This window comes from Dasypus novemcinctus, chromosome 6 (assembly GCF_030445035.2).
Source record: "Dasypus novemcinctus isolate mDasNov1 chromosome 6, mDasNov1.1.hap2, whole genome shotgun sequence".
NCBI classification, from domain to species: domain Eukaryota; kingdom Metazoa; phylum Chordata; class Mammalia; order Cingulata; family Dasypodidae; genus Dasypus; species Dasypus novemcinctus.
Window position 1 is genome coordinate 76,499,651 of NC_080678.1, and position 18,689 is coordinate 76,518,339.

At 37.2% G+C, this 18,689-nt stretch overlaps 1 protein-coding gene across 4 annotated transcripts in view; it reads right to left on the reverse strand.

Moving 5' to 3' along the window:
* Positions 1-18,689, reverse strand: part of CTNNA3 (catenin alpha 3) — a 1,802,485-nt gene that overhangs the window by 1,671,994 nt on the left and 111,802 nt on the right. The window lies entirely within an intron of this gene.

Genomic DNA, 18,689 nt, shown 5'->3' on the forward strand with positions numbered 1-18,689 from the left:
TGCTTCCAGCATATTTTTAATTTCTTGCATTGTGCCATTCATCACCATCATATCCTTTATCTTTTTACATATCTTTACAGTTTCTTCAATATGTCCCCTCAGTGTCTTTTTATTATCTCTTCCTTCACTTCATTAAGTTGATTCATGATATTTATTTGGAAATCCTTGATTAATAGTTCCACATTCTGCATCTTCTCCTCCGTGTGGTATAAAGTATAAACTATAACATAAACTATAGACAATAGTTGGTAGCAATGCTTCAATATTTGTTCATCAATTGTAACAAATATGCCATACTAGTGAAAGATGTTGTTAATTGGGAAAGGGGGAGCTATATAGGAATCCCTACATATTTTCATGAAACATTTATGTAATCTAAAGCTTCTTTCAAAATAAAATAAAATAAGCCAGGAAAGTATAAATGAAAATTTTTACAAATCACAAAGAGATATCATTTCACACCCACTAGAATGACAACTACTAAAAAAAATGGGAAATAAGTGTTGGAGAGGATGTGGAAAAAGAAGAGCATTCATTCGTCGTTGATGAGAATGTAAATGTTGCAGCCACTATGGAAAACTGTTTGGCAATGAAAGTTAAATATCATATTACCATATGTCCTGGCAACCTTACTTCTAGATATATACTCAAAAAAACTGCAAGTGGGGACTCAAACAGATATTTGCACACTGATATTCACAGCAGCATTATTCATAACTGCCTAAAGGTGGAAGTAACCCAGGAACCCATCATCTGATGAGTGAATAAACAAAATGTGATATTCACATGCAATGGAATACTATTCAACCATAAAAGTTCTAATACATGTGACAACATATGTGAGCCTTAAAGACATCATGTTGAGTGAAATAAGCCAAACAGAAAAGGACAATGCTATATGATCTCACTTACATGAAATAATTAGAATATGCCAATTCATACAGTCAGAAACTACAATATAGGTTACCAAGAATGGGTTGGTACTATTGAATGGGAGAGTCAATGCTTAATTAGTTCAGTTTCTGTTTGGTTTGATGGAAAAGTTTTGGAAGCGGATGGTGGTTATGGCAGCATAGCATAACATTGGTCAAGCAATTAAGATCACTGAGTTAAATATTTGAAAGTGGTTAAAATGGGGAATTTTAGGTTGTGTATGTTACCAGAAAATTTTTCAACCATAAAACTGTACAACACAAAGAGTGAACCATAATATAAACTATGGACTATAGTCTAATTATAATAATATTGTTTCATCTATTGTAACAAAGGTACCACACTAATGAAAAGTGTTAATAATACAGAAAATAGCATGAATGAAATTGGGAGGGTGGTATATGGGAACTCTGTACTTTCTGCATGATATTTCTGTAAACTTAAAACTTCTCTAATTAAAAGAAAAACTATGAAACAAGAAAATATAAATATAAATGACTATAAACATAAAATATAAATATAAAATAAGTTAAAAGCAAAGATATTTTAAAATATGAGCAGAGTCTTAAGGACCTGTTGGATACCATCAAGTGTACCAATACCAATATAAACATCATAGGAGCACCAGAAGGACAAGAAATAAAAGGACAGAACAAATATTTGAAGAATTAATGGCTGAAAACTTCCCAAACGTGATGAAAGATAGGAATATACAAATCAAGATTCTCAGAAAACTCCAAGCAGGATGAACCCAAAGACATCTACATTGAGACACATTAAAGTAAAATTGTTGAGGGAAGTGGATGTAGTTCAAGTGGTTTAGCACCTACTCCCTATGTATAAGGTCCAGGGTTCACTCTTCAGTACCTCCTAAAAGCATACAGATAAACAAACAAACAAACAAAAAATAACAGCTCTCACTGGGAAGTGGACGGCTCAGTGGTCAAGTGCCTACTTCCCATGTATGAGGTCCTGGGTTCAATCCCCAGTACCTCCTAAAAAAAATCAAATTGTTGAATGCCAAAGATAAAAACAGAATCTTAAAAACACCAAGGGAGAAGCAATGCATAACATATAAGGGATCCTTAATAAGATTAACATATGATTTCTCAATAGAAACTATGAAAACCAGAAGAAGTGGGGGATGTATTTTTGTCTTAGTTTGCCCCAGAGCTGCCAATGCAAAGTACCAGAAATGGGTTGGTTTTTATAAAGAGGATTATTTGGAGCAAAAGCTTACAGTTCTAAGGCCATGAAATGTCAAAATCAAGGCACCATCAGAGATGCTTTTTCACCAAAGTCAACTACTGTTGATCCTAGCATTCTGCCACATGGTGATGAGAGAAGATGGAAGGTTTGCCAATCTCTCTCTACTTTCTCCTTGAGCTCAGCTGTGGCTGATTAATCATCTTTCTGGGCCTCAGCTCCATAAGCTTCTTGGGGTTTCTCTCCTTCAGTTCAACTATGTGCAAACCTGAAGTCCTTTCTCAATTGGCTAGATCCAAATGATGAGCTCCATTTCCCTGTGTGTCTCTCTGGGTCTCCATTTTATAAAAGAACCAGCAAAAGGGCAGAGGCTCCACCTGAGTCATAATGCACTGATGTAGTACAATCAAAAGAGTCTCACACCCACAGCAATGAATTAGTTCAAAACATAATCTTTTCTTTTTTGAGACTCAACAAATTCAAACTGTCACAATATTGAAGGTGCTGAAAGAAAAAAAAAATGTTATCCAAGAATAATATATCTGGAAAAGCTGTCCTTCAAAAATGAGGGAGAAAATAAGCTGTTTCCAGACAGACAAAAGCTGAGGGCTTTCATTACGACCAGATCATCCTTACAAGATAAACTATAAAGAGTCCATCATGTTGAAAGGAACATGAATAGCAACATATAACTGTATAAAGAAATAAAGACTTCTGGAGTGTGTAATAATATATGTAAATATAAATGCTAGTTTCTTGCATTTTTCATTTGTAAAGCTTTTACTTTTTTTATATGACTTAAAATTCAAATGATTAAAAAAATAAGCATGAATTTTTCCTACTGGCCACACAATACATAAAGATATAATCTATGATAAAAATAACATAAAATGGAAGAACAGAGGAATATAGGAAAAGAATATGTATAGGCTATTGAAATCAAGATGATATCAAAGCAAACTAACTCGTAATAGAGTTAGGATGTTGGAAGCTGCCCCATGATAACCATAAAGAATATATCTTAAAAAAATCTACAAAGAGGAAATAATAAGTGATTTAAATGGCTCATTATAAAAGGTCATCTACAGACTTCTAGGAAGGTGGCATTGAAGTAGATAGGCAAGGCTCAACTCTCTCATAAAAACAATGGAGGAAGGGCAAAAAGCTATTTGAGGGACCTGCTTTGGGAATCTGCTGACCAGAAGAATACTGTGCATACTCCAAGGTGGTGAGGGACAAAGAGACAAGAAGCTGAAATGAAAACCATTAGTTATTAGCTCCACAGCCAAGAATGTCACCCATCGCCCACCCTTAAGGCATACAGCCTAGATAAAACCCTTGGTTGAATGCAGCCAGCTGAAAGGGGAGCAGATATTTCCTCCTGGGAAGAGAGAGCGCGTCGCAAGGGTGGAGAATGTTTTCTCTTCAGTGAATTTGACCAGAAGAATTCACATTGAATCTCAGCCCTGGCCAGACCAGAATCAAGGGCAAGTGGAGGTAAAAAGAGACACCACCATGGAAAGAATTGCTGATAGACACCATCTGCTGGCCAATCAGAAAAATGCAAAGAGTAAAACCATTCGTGGCAGTTTGATATTATTTATGAATTCCAAAAAGAGAGATTATGTTTGTAAACTGGTCTTTTCCTCTGGGTGTGATCCCCTTTGACTGTACTGGACTCAGCTGAGATGTTCTTGATTAAATTATGTTAAGATTAGGACTTTGATTTGACTACATCAGTAGGGTGTAACTCAGGTTAAGTCCCTGCCCCTGATATAAATGGGCACTAACTCAAGAAGACATAGAAGAAGATACATAGGAAGAGAGAGCGTCATAGATGCCAGAGGAGAGAACTCTTTCATGACACAGAAGAGGAGAAAACTTTGATCCTGCAGTCCCAGGAAGAGAGACAAGCTTATGCCAGCCTACAACTGAAATCAGAAGAAGCTGGGTCCATGGAAAGGGAAGGAGAGACCAGGCAGAGACTACCTGCCAACTTGCTTCAACATGTAGAACAGACTTGAGTGAGAAAGTACCTCTTATGGTAACTACAGTTGGACTCTTTAGGGCCTTGTAAATGTAAGCTTTTATCCCAAATAAATACCCTTTATAAAAGCTGTTATTAGTCAGCCAAATGGCTGCTGATGCAAAGTACCAAAACTCTGTTGGGTTTTATAAAGGGTGGTTATTTGGCGTAGAAGCCTACAGTCATAAGAACGTAAAGCATAAGTTACTTCCCTCACAAAAGTCTGTTGCCACATGTTGGAGAAAGATGGCTGCTGACATGTGCAAGGATCCTCTTCAGGAAGCCTTCCTCTTCCTCTTAAGGCTCCATGGTCCCAGCTTCTTCCAATATTAGCTGTAGGCTGGGAAAAGTCTCATTTCTTTCCTGGGGCTCATTTCTCTTCAGGCTCAGTTGCTCTGTTCTCTCCACAAGCTCAGCTGTAGACGATCAGGCTCTCTCTCTTCCCAAGGCCTCTGCCATGTCTATGGAGCCATCTCTATTCCTGTGTGTTTATTTTCTGGGCTCCAGCATCCAAAACTCCAAACTCTGTCATCTCCAAGTCTTTTATCTGTGAATTCCTGCCCACCAAGGAGGCAGAGACTCAACATCCTACTGATGAGGCCCAATCAAAGCCCTAATCATAATTTAATAAAGTAAAAGTGAAATCTCTGAACTTTATACAATCTAATATGCCCAGAGGAACAGGTCAGTTTACAAACATAATCCAGTATCTATTTTTGGAATTCATAAACAATATCAAACTGCTACAAAAGCCAATAGATTTCTGCTACCTTTGCATCAGTACCTCTTCGGCTAATACACCACTTTTTAGAAGTCTCTTGTCCTAAACCTCTTGGATATGATCTGTGCCCCATTAGTGGATCCCTGGCCTTATTTTGATAACTTATGGTGGGCAATTAAAAAAGATTTAGAATAAGTTGAACTAAAAATAAAAGAAGAGCCATGAAACAAAATCACTAGAGAGAGAAATTGACCATGGAGTAAATTCACCAACATATTCAGAGGTCTAGACATCAGCAATTACAAGTCATACTAAGAAAAAGGAAGTTAAATCAAGGAATTGAAGGAAAATATGAACTAAAGAGATAAAGGATATTAAGAAGACACTGGGTGAACATAAATAACTATTTGAAAGCCCACAAAGAAGAACCGGAGCTTATAGGAATGAAAGACAAATGGATAAGATTAAAAATATATTAGAGGGCGGCAGACTTGGCCCAGTGGTGAGGGTGTCCATCTACCACATGGGAGGTCCACCGTTCAAATCCCGGGCCTCCTTGACCCATGTGGAGCTGACCCACATGCAGTGCTGATGCACGCAAGGAGTGCCATGCCACGCTGGGGTGTCTCCCGGGTAGGGGAGCCCCACACGTAAAGAATGCACCCTGTAAGGAGAGCCGCCCCGCAGGAAACGAAGTGCAGCCTGGCCAGGAATGGTGCTGCAAACATGGAGAGCTGACACAACAAGATGATGCAACAAAAAGAAACACAGATTCCTGTGCTGCTGACAACAACAGAAGCAGACAAAAGAAGAAGACACAGCAAACAGACACAGAGAACAGACAACCGGGGTAGGGGGGAGGGGACAGAAATAAATAAATAAATCTTTTTTTAAAATTCTGTATAAGTAATTTAAAATATATATATATTAGAGGTACATAATAGCATATTCAAATTGATGGGAGACAGAATTAGTGAATTGAATGACTAAGCATCTAGCATGCAAAGACAGGAGAATAGAATGAGAAGAGAATGGAAAAACATGAAACTGTGTCTCAGGAATTGAATGACAATGTGAAATGCAAAAATGTGTAATTGGTCAGAAAGAGTGTGTGGCTCAAGTGATAAGGCCTCCACCTACCATATAGGAGGACCCAGGTTCGATCCCTGGGACCTCCTGGTGAAAAAGAAGAAGAGAAAGCATGCCTGTGCAGGGAGCCAGTGCCCACGCAGTGAGCAGAGTGCACGTGCAAGTGCCCACATAGTGAACCAAGTACCCACATGAGTGCCTGCATGGTGAGCCAGTGCCTGCACAAGTGAGTCATGCAGCAAGATGATGGCACAACAAAAGAGAGATGAAGGGGAGAGTCAAAGTGAAGCACAGCAGAGACCAGGAACTGAGGTGGCACATTTGACAGGGAATCTCTCTCTATATCAGAAGTCCCCAGGATCAAATCTCTCTGAATCCTAGAGGAGAAAGATGAGAAGAGAAGACAAAAAAGAGAAATAGATACAGAAGATCACAGAGCAAATGGACACAGCAAAAACAGCAGGGCTGGAGAAGGGAAAAAAGTAAATCTTAAAAAAAAAAAAAAAAATGTGTAATCAGTGTCCTAGAAGAAGAGAATGGAAAAAGGGCAGAAAGAATATTTGAGGAAATAATGATGGAAAATTTCCCAACCCTTGTGACAGATATAAATATCAAGATCTAAGAAAGGACAAAACACCCCAAACAGAATAAATCTGAACAGTCCTATTCCAAGACACCAACTATTCAATACCAGAGATAAAGAGAGGATTCTGAAAGCACCAAGAGAAAAGCAAGGCATCACATACAAAGGAACCTCAATAAGATTAACTGCTGACTTCTAATCAGAAACCATGGAGGAGAGAAGAATGTGATATGATGTATTTAGGTACTGAATGAGAAAAACTTCCAGCCAAGAATTCTGTATCTGGCAAAACTGTCCTTCAAAAATGCTGGTGAGTCTTAAATCTTCACAGACAAACAAAAACTGAGAGAATGTTACCAAAAGACTGGATTTACAAGAGATACTAAAGGGAGTGTTATAGCTTGAGAGGAAAAGACAAGAGTAAGAAACTTGGAGAAGAGTATAAAAATGAAGATGATTATTATTATAAGAGTAACTTAAAGGATAACTTAAAGTTAAGGGTAAATTAAAGGGTAAAAGGACAGACAATAGTAAAATATTAAAACAGAAAGCCAAAGGATAAAATGGGCTAAGTAATGCCTTTACAATAATAACATTGCACGTTAATGGATTGAGTTCCCCAATCAAAAGGCATACACTGACAGAATGGATAAAAAAAAAATAAGAGCCATCTATATGCTGTCTACAAGAGACTCACCTCAGACGTAAAAACACAATCAGGTTGAAAGTGATAGGTTGGAAAAAGATAATCCACGCAAATAGTAACTAAAAAAGAGCTGGAGTAGTGGTACTAATATCAGAAAAAAAATAGATTTAAATGCAAACTATTATTTTTTATGAAGAAGGCCATTATACATTAATAAAAATGGCAATTCTCCAAGAAGAAATAACTATAATAAATATTTATGTGCCTAACCTGGATGCCCCAAGATGCATAAGGCCCACACTGGCAAAACTGAGCAGAGAAATAGATGCTTCTACAATAATAGTTTGAGGCTTCAATACAACACTCTCAGCATTGGATAGAACATCTGGACAGAAGATAAACAAGGAAACAAAGAACTTAAATAACAAGATAAATGAGCTAGACTGAACAGACATTTATAGAGCATTATACCCCAAAACAGCAGGATATGCCTTTTTTTTAAATGCTCACAGATCCTTCTCCAGGGTAGACCATATGCTGGGTCACGAAACAGGTCTCGATAAATTTAAAAGGATTAAAATTATAAAAAGAACTTCCTCTGATCATAATGGAATGAAGCCAGAAATCAATAATGGACAGAAAAATGGAAAAATTCATAAATATATGAAGGTTAACAACACATTCAAATAATCAGTGGGTCAAAGAAGAAATTTCAAGAGAAATCAGTAAATATCTTGAGACAAATGAAAATGAGAACACAACATATCAAAACCTATGGGAAATGGCAAAGGCAGTGATGAGAGGGAAATTTATAGTCTTGAACGTATACATTAAAAAAGAAGAAAGAGCTAAAATCAAAGACCAAACTGCATACCTGGAGAAACTAGAAAAAGAACAGTAAACTAATTACAGATCAAGCAAAGGAAAGAAATAATAAATATCATATCAGAAATAAATGAAATTGAGAACAAAACAAAAAAAACAACAGAAATAATCAACAAAACCAAAAGTTGGTTCTTTGAGAAGATCAACGCAATTGACAAACCTTTACCTAGACTGGCAAAGAAAAAATAAAGAAGATGCAAATAAATAAAATCAGAAATGAGAACGGGGACACTACTACTGAACCCTCTGAAATTAGGATCATAAGGAGATACTATGAACAACAATTAGACAACATAGACAAAATGGACAAATCCTAGTAACAAACAACCTATACTACCGGAGAAGAAAGAGAAGACCTCAACATACCAATCCTGAGTAAAGAAATTGAAACACTCATCAAAAACCTTGCCAAAATGAAAATCCCAGGAGCAGACAGCTTCACAGGTGAATTCTACCAATCATTTAAAGATTATCTAGTAGCAATCTTGCTCAAGCTATTCCATAAAATTGAATAGGAAGCAATGCTACCAAACTCATTCTATGAAGCCAATATCACTCTAATACCAAAACCAAATAAAGATACTATAAAAAAGGAAATTACAGACCAATTTCTCTAATGAATGCAGGTACAAAATCCTCAACAATATATTTTTAAACCTAATCCAAAAGAGCATTAAAAGAATACACATCATAATAAAGTGGGTTTTATTTCAGGTATGCAAGAGTTTTTCAATGCAATAAAATCAATTAGTATAATAAACCACATTAATAAATTGAAGAAGCAGAATCACATGATCCTCTCGATTGATGCAGAAAAAAGCATTTGACAAAATTCTGCATCCTTTCTTGATAAAAACATTCCAAAAGATAGGAATGGAAGGAAGCTTTCTCAACAAGTGCATATATGAAAAACCTAGCCTAACATTGTCCTCAAAAATGACAGACTGAAATCTTTCCCACTTAGATTGGGAACAGGACAAGGATGCTCACTGTCACCACTGTTATTCAATATTATGCTGGAAGTTCTAGAGATTAGGCAAGAAACAGAAATAAAGGGTACTCAAATAGGAAAGGAAGAAATAAACCTTTCACTACTCATTGATGATATGAGCCTATACCTAGAAAATCCCAAAAAGTCCACAACAAGCCTACTAGAACTAACAGATGAGTTCAGCAAAGTTGTGGGACCAAGATTAATATGCAAAAATCAGTAGCATTTCATATACTACTGATAAGCAATCTGAGGAAGTCAGGGAAAAATCCATTTATAATTAGGACTAAAAAATCAAATAATTAGAATAAACTTAACGAAAGACATAAATGACCAGTATTCAGAGAACTACAAAACATTGCTAAAAGAAACAAAAAAGACCTAAATAAATGGAAAGACAATCCACGCTCATGGATTGAAAGACTAATATCATCGAGTTGTCAATTCTACCCAAATTGATTTACAAATTCAATGCAATCCCAATAAAAAGCCCAACAGTCTTTTGCAGAAATGGGAAAACCAATTATCAAATTTATTTGGAAGGGAAAGGGGCCCCCAATAGTCAAATATGTCTTAAAAAGAGAATCAGAAAGTTAGAGGACTCTCACTTCCCAACTTTAATCCATATTACTTAGCTACAGTGTTAAAAACAGAATGGTACTGGCAGAAAGATAGATACGTTGATTAATGGAACTGAATCAAGAATTCAGAAATAGACCCTCACACCTAAAGTCAAATGATTTTTGACAAGGCTGTCAAGCCTACCCAGCTGAGCCAGAAAAGGCTATTCAACAACAAATGGTGCTGGGAGAAATGGATATCCATATCCAAAAGAAAAAAAGAGGACCCCTATCCCACATCGTATACACAAAGTAACTCAAAATGGATCAAGGTCCTAAATATAAAATCTTCAACCATAAAACTCCTAGAAAAAAATGTAGGGAAGCATCAAGATCTTGCGGTAGGCAGTAGTTTCTTAAAACTTGCAGCCAAAGCACAAGCAATAAAAGAAAAAACAGATAAATGGGACCTCCTCAAAATTAAACACTTTTATTCTCAAAAAACTTTGTCAAAAGAGTAAACAGACTGCCTACTCAATGGGAGAAAATACCTAGAAACCACATATTTGATAAGGGTTTGATATCCATGTTATATAAATTGATCATACAACTCAATGATAAAAAGAAAAGCAACCCAGTTTTATAAATGGGCAAAAGATTTGGATAGACATTTTTCCAAAAGGCATATGAAAAAAATAAGCCAAACACAAAAGGACAAATATTGTATGTTCTCACTAATATGAACTACATACAATGAGTAAACTCACAGAGGTAAACTCTAGAGCAAGGATTCTTAACCTTTTTTGTTCCATGGGCCCCTTTGCCATTCAGGTGAAAACCACAGACCCCTTACTAAGTCCACACTATACTGTGTATTATTAGTAAATATATCACACCCGCACCAACATGTCCCCACAAAAATAATGTTTTTTTGAATTTCAATTCAAGCTCACAGACCCCTGGTTAAGAGTCCCTGCTATAGAATATATGTTGCTAGGAGATTGAACATGGGTTGAAAATGGGAGCTGATGTTAATGTATGAAGAACTTTTAATAAGGTTAATTGTGAAAGTATGGAAATGAATAGAGTTGATGGTAACACATTATATTGAGTATAACTAACACTACAGATTTATAAATGTGACACTGGGGCCGAAAAGGGTAGTCTGTGGATGTAAATGTCAATTGAAAAGAAGCTAGAGAACATATAAGATAGTGATTTTGGTGGTGGTAAAGATTGTAGTTAATACTATAAATATAAACATGTTCTTCCTTTACAAAGTGTTAAAAATATGATGAATACACAGGAAAATTACAACTAATGTAACATATGGACAATAGTTAACTGTAAAATTGTAATACTTTTGCAGCAATGGCAAAGAAGATATATCAATTATAAGGGATAACAATAGGTGCCTATAAGGGGTATGGGATTTTTTCCTTCTGGAGTAATGAAAATGTTTTAAAAATTGACGGAGGTGAAGACAGCACTACACTGTGATGAAAATGAGAACTACTGAGTGTATAGTCTGAATGGATTGTACAAAGCATAATGTATATAGCACAGGGAATTCTGTGGTGGAAGACAGACTGAGGTTAACAGAATATGAGAACGTTCTCTCCTTAAGTATAACAAATATATAATATTAATACAAGGTGTTAATAATCTGGTGGGTTGGGAGGAAAATACACCAAATGTAAAATATTAGCTATAGTTAGTATTAATATTTTGACAATGCTCTTTCATAGTTTATAACAAATGTTTCACAACAATGCAAGTTGTTGTTGGTAGGATGATTTATAAGAGCCCTGTATAATGACAAGCATGTTTGTTTTGTAAGTTCACAAGTTTTACTATACACTTCTTATGTATGTTCATGTATAAGTGATATACTTAAATAAAATTTTTAAATGAAAAAAGATCATCTAAACAGAAAATTAATACCAAGCCTTCTCAATTTCTTCCAAAAAATTTTAAGACACGGGAACACTCTCATTTATTCTATAAGGCCAGCATTTACCCATTAAAAGAGCCTGGTTAAGACATCACAAGTAAAGAAAATTATGAACTATTAATATATCCCTCATGACTTTTTTGCATAGTTGCAAAAAATACTCAACAAAATACTCACAAATATCAAAAGTATATTAAGATTCATGAGTATCAGCAGGATTTCTCCCAGAAATGCAAGGGTGGTTTGACATACAAAAATCAGTCAATGAGCACAATACATATAGAAAAAAGGGAGAAAAACCACATGATTATCTCAATAGATGCAAAAAAAAAAAAAATCCTTTGACAAAATCCAGCAAACTTTCTTGATAAATACACTCAGGAAACTAAGGATAAAATGGAATTTCCTCAACAATGTAAAGACATTTTATGAAAAACCTACAGATAACATCATATTCAATGGTGAAAGACTAAAAGCTTCCCCTCAAGATCAGGAATAAGACAATATGTCTGCCTTCATCACTGCTATTCAATATTGTACTGGAAATTCTAGCCAGAGCAACCAAGCAAGAAAAATAAATAAAAGGTATACAAATTGGAAAGGAAGAAGTAAAACTACCTCCATCTGCAGACAACATGATTTCACATAAAGAAAATCCAAAGGACTCCACAAGAAAACTATTAGAGCTAATAAACAAGTTTAGAAGAATGGCAGGATACAAGATCAACACCAAAAATTCAATTGCGAAGAGTAACATCATCAACATGGTGACATAAGACATACCTTGAAAATGTCTCCTCAAAGAGTTAGCAAATAAAAGGACAAGTCTCACTTGCCCAGAACTGGGAGATGGTCAATACTACAGAAGGACTCCACAAATGCTAAATTGAAGAAAAAGAAAAATATCGGGTAGCTAAATTCTGTCCTGGACTACCAGTCAGTACCTTTTCTCCTCTACCTCACTTTGTCCCATGTAGTTTGGGAATCACACAGAGGAAGAATGGCCCAGGTTCCTCCCACTTGCAGATGGAAAGTATACAGCAACTCACAGCATCCAGTTAGAACTCCATGCATATCCAGGCACAGGGGTTTAAGTCCTCAGAGACCAGGGTAGAACACAAGCCACTGAGGAGTGCTGCATACAAAAGGGCCCCTCGGAAGGGGGAAAAGACTGTGATAGAACAGCCTGCAAGAACTGCCGTGCCTTCATTCAATCTAGTTCCAGTCAGCGGGACACCAAACCACAAAATGGACTTTTCTGAAGTGACCCATCTTTCTGGATTGACCCCACCTGTTTTCCCAGGCAGGATACCCTAACAAGGAAGAAACGAGGCAGAAAAGCCTCACACACATACACACACACACACACACACATACACACAAAGGTGGGTGGGTAAACTGAACTGTTGTAAGATAGAACTGTTCACAGAACTGAAAAATGTAAGGAAACAGGGCACTGAATGACGGAGAGAATTTAAACAAATCATAGGAGCTGGGAGAAAAATCTGCACAAAAACAAACAGAAGAGATCAAGATTCCCAGAAAAGGAACAGAGGAAAGGAAGCTTTCTCCTGAAGGGTGAAACAATTGCACAAAAAGTACAATCTTAAAAATTTCACTGCATATCCGAGACAAGAATTAGATGAAGAGCTTAGAATTTCTGAACAGATAAACTTGGGCTATTCAAAAGGTCTAGAATAAGTTGGACAAGTGTTGAAGAGTCTTGACACAAAGCCAATCAATAATAAAACCCTAGACAAGAGGGAAAAATGAATCTTCAGAGTTAATGCATCAAGATAATCAGATACCTAGACAGCAGCAAAAATTTACAAGCCATACTAAAAAACAGGAAGATATAGCTCAGTCAAGGGAGCAAATTAAGACTTCAGAGAAGACTCAGAAGTTAGAACAAGTAATCAAAAATATTCAAACAAATCTCCAAATTAAATCAATCTATCCTAAACAATCTCCTAAATCAATCTCCACAGAGGAACACTTATTCATTAATGGTGGGAATGCAAAATGAAGCAGCTGCTATTGAAGACAGTTTGACAGTTTCTCAGAAAGCTATTTATAGAATTACCATATGATCTGTCAATCCTGCTACTAGGTATATACCCAGAAGAACTGAAAGCAGGAACTCAGACAGATATTGGCACACTAATGTCCACAGTGGCATTTTTCACAATTGCCAAAAGATGAACACAACACAAGTGTCCATCAACCAATGAATGGATAAACAAAATGTGGTATGAGGAAGTGGACTTGGCCCAGTGGTTAGGGCGTCCGTCTACCACATGGGAGGTCCACAGTTCAAACCCTGGGCCTCCTTGACCCATGTGGAGCTGGCCCACGCGCAGTGCTGATGCACTCAAGGAGTGTCGTGCCATGCAGGGGTGTCCCCCGCGTAGGGAAGCCCCACAAGCAAGGAGTGAGCCCTGTAAGGAGAGCTGCCCAGCATGAAAGAAAGTGCAGCCTGCCCAGGAATGGCGCTGCACACACGGAGAGCTGACACAACAAGATGACACAACAAAAAGAAACACAGGTTCCTGGTGCCCCTGATAAGAATAGAAGCTTCACGGAGGAGCACGCAGTGAATGGACGAGAGAACGGACAGCGGGGTGGGGGGGGAGGGGAAAGAAATAAATAAAAAATAAATCTTTTAAAACAAGATGCCAATTATCACCCAAAGCGAATTACAGATTCAATGCAACTCCTATGAAAATTCCCAGAGGCCTTTTTTGCAAAAATGGAAAAGCCACTATTACAAATTCATATGGAACTCCAAGGGGCCCAGAATATCCAAGACAAATTTGAAAAAGAACAAAGTTGGAGGACTCACACAATCAAATTTCAAATTGTACTATAAAACTACAGTAATCAAAACAGTGTGACACTGGCATAAAAATAGACAAATGGAATAGAACTGAAAGTCCAGAAATAGAACCACACATCTATAGCCAATTGATTTCAACAAGGGGGCTAAGTACATAGAGAAAGAATAGTCTCTTCAACAAATGGTACTGGACAAACTAAACATCCACAGGCAAAATAATGAAGTTAGATCTCTGCCTCATATACAAAAATAAACTCAAAATGGATTACAAATATAAATATAAGAGCTAAAACTACAAAACGCTTAGAAGATAACACAAGGGACAAATCTTCATGACCTAGGATACAGCGATGGATTCTTAGCTGTCATACCAAAAGCACAAGCAACAAAAGAAACAACATATAAATGGAATGTCATCAAAATTTAAAACTTTCGTGCTTTAAAAGACATTGACATGATTCTGGGGAATGAGCCTCCCTGACACCAAGGGATTACTACCAAGCACTAACTAGCAATGGTAAAGGACCTTGACTAAAAGGGGGAGAAGGGAAAGACAAACTAGTTTATATGGCTAAGAGACTTCAAAGTGAGCTGAGAGGACTTTCCAGAGGTTACACTTACACACATCTCAGCAGGATCTCATTGGCTGCCACACTAAATATTGCCTCAAATAGCGGGACCTCCTAAGGGTTCTGGAGACATCCAGACACTATAGGCAGGGCTGACAGCTCAAGAATTTGGTGCCCTGCCAGTGGGCCCTACTTTGGGATTTATGCTCTCCAGTGACAGAGTTGGACTCAGTTGTGGTTTCCCTACACATGGCTCTTCTGCCCCTTCCGTTTGAACCTATAGTTAGTACTGGAGTTGATAGGTTTATTCCCAAGAGACTTAAATCTTAGGGACTTCCATGTGACAATTGGGATCTGAAATTAACAGAGTTGCAACACCTACTCTCCAGTTCATTGGACTCACCCAGGACAACTAACAAGGAGATAATGATGGACAACAATCCTCCAAAGGAAGAGAGAGAGTATGCAACTGCAAGCAAGGTAGTCCCATCCAACTGCCCCATGGGATCTAAGCCTCCTCTGACTTAGAGGTGGAGTAGGTATCACCATGCCAGAATCCTCAGGATTGGGGACTGATTGATGGACTAGAGTAGACTTACTGTTATTCTACTATAGACATATTGTTATTCTAGCAATGGAAGAACTTTTATCATTGATGTGGAGGCAGTAGCCACTGGAGGTTCTGAGGGGAAGGACAGGGAAAAATAGGTGTAATATGGGGGTATTTTCAGGACATTGGAACTGTCCTGAATGACGTTGCAATGACAGATACAGATCATTACATATCTTGTCATAACTTACAAAATTGTGTGGGAGAGTTTAAACTACAGTGTAAACTATAATAACATTTTAGTTGCAATGCTCCAGTATGTGTTCATCAATTGTAACAAACGTACCACACTAATGAAGGATGTTGTTTATGAGTGGGGTAGGGAGTGGGACATAAGGGAATCCCCTCCATTCTTTATGTAATCTAAGTATTTTTTTTAATTAAAAGTACACTTAAAAAATAAAATAAAGGACATTATCAAGAATGTGAAAAGACAACCTACAGAATGGGACAAAGTAGTTGCAAACCATATAAGAGCTAAAGGTTTAATTCCAGAAAATATAAAGAACCTTTACAAAGCAACAACAAAAAGACAAACAACTCAATTTTAAAATGGGCAAAGGACTTGAACAGATATCTCTCCAAGAGAAGATATACAAGTGGCAAATAAGCATATGAAAAGATGCTCAACATCATTAGCCATTAGGAAAATGCAAATCAAAACTACAATGAGATACTACTTTACACTCACAAGGATAGCTACTTTTTCATGGAAAATAAGTTTTGGAAAGGATACAGAGAAACTCAAACTCTAATGTATTGATATAAACTTGAAAATCAAGTAAAACACAATGTTTTAGTTTTCCAGCTGCTAAAACAAATACCACACAATAGGTCAGCTTTAACAAAGGGAATTTATTGGCAGTTTTAAGAATAGGAGACGTCCAAAACTAAGATGTCAGCAAGATGATGATTTCTCCCTGAAGACTGACTTCCTAGACCTGGCTCCTGGCAATCCTTGGTCCTTGGTCCTTCGCTTTTCTGTCACTTGGCAATGCATATGATAGCATCTTTTCCTTTCCTTTCTAGAGTTCCTTTGACTTCCAGCTTCTGGCTATTCCCCATAGCTTCTTTCTCTGTGGCCTCAAGTAAAAGGATTAAGACCTATCTGATTCAGTTGGGCCAAAATTTAACTGAGGTAACCTCATCAAAAGCTTCTATTTACATTACAGTAGATTCATACCCACAGGAATGGATTATGATTGAGAACATTTTTGTCTGAGGCACATAACTGCATGACACCACTGTCATGCATGACACCATGTCAGTCCTTTGGACCCAAAAAAACCCATGTTCTTTCTACATGGAAAATACATTGATTCCATAACAACATCCCAAAAGCCTTAAGGCATTTTAGAAAAATGCTAATTCCAAAGTCTAATCAAAATCAGTAATCAAACATCCATCCTGGGACAAAAATCTTCTCTTTGATGGACCTGTGAAACCTAAAGAACAAGTTTTATATGCTTCCAATGTACAAGAGAGGACAGGCATAGGATAAACTTTCCAGACCAGAAGGGAGAAATTGGAAGGAAAACAGGGAGCACAGTCCCAAACAATTCCAAAACCCAGCAGGGCAAGCTCCATTCAATTTCAAAGTCTAAGAGTCACCCATGGATTGATGTTTTGTCATCTGGGCCTGATGGGGTGGCAGCCCCACCCCTTCTAATTGCTTGCACAGTGGCCATGTTCTCCCCAAATACTGGGGTAAAAGCCCTACCTTCCCTGGGCATTGGGATGTCAGCCAGGCCCTCAGCAAACCAGGGCACAAGTCCCACCATCTCTGAGCATTGGTATGGCAGCATTCTCTCTAAACAACAGGGTGCAAGGCTCCTCCCCTCCAAGCACTGGGGGAAAGAGCCTGCCCCCTCCACACACAGGGGCAGACAGGCCCTCTCCACACATATGGGTAGGTCCACTCTCTTGGCTCAAGGAAATCTTTTCAGTATAGACGTTTGCTTCCATGGTTCTGCCCTTGAAGTCATTCTTCAAATTGTCCCTTCTCTGTTCCTTTCAGTCTAGGGTGGCAGTGGTTCTGCTCGTACAAATTTTATAGACATTTGTTAGCTTTGTGTGGGTCCAAACCATCAGACAATATAATTTTTCACAGATAATTCCTGTATACCTGCATTTCTAATTCTGACTTCCACTGAAATGGGCGATCAGATCCATGGTCAGGTATAATCCAGAAACCCAGAAACCCAGGGAGGTCCCTAATTGAGCCACTTTTGGCCCTAGTCTCAGAGTACCCTATCTTGACAGGCTGAGAATTTTCCAAATTACTAATTGGTGGTTTCTTTGGGCTTAACAGTTCAATTCTCAGTTTACCTCTTTCCTCTCTCACTTCACTATAAGCTGCAAGGAGAAACCAGGCTGCACCTTCCACACTTTGCTTGGAAATCTCCTCCATTAAATATCCAAGTAGATTGTTCACAAATTCTGCCTTCCATTCAACATCGGAACCCAATTTCATCACTTTCTCAGCCACTTTTTAACAAGGATCACCTTTCTTCCAACTTTTAAGGCTTTTCCAGAAGTACCTTTAATGTCCATATTCTACCAACATTCTGAATATGACAAATTATGTGTTCTCCAAGAAAATACAAACTTTCTCCAAGATAATACAAATTTTCTGCTGTATTTTAAAACACTAGAAATTTCTTAACTCTCAAGCCTATTTAGGTAAACTTTAATTGTATATTTATACATTAAAATGCATAATTCCTAATAAAAACATCATTAATGTCTTTTATTTGTAAGATATATTTTTAAAATATAGAGCTAAATAGTGATACTTTGGAATTTCAAAGAAAAAACATGATGGATTATTAAAAAAAGGAATTGCCAAATTAACTGAAAAGTAATTTCCTGTCATATTTAAAATTGACAATAATTTTAGGGTAATAAAGTAAATTAAGTATACCAAATAGTATATCTTAAGAGTCTAATTCCCATATCATCTCAGTATTAGCAATATATTATAAACTATTTACCATAATAAATCAAAGTGAAACAGAACGTAGTATCTCTAGTGTAAAACAAAGAATAAAAAGAGAAAACAGTATGGATTTACAACTTAA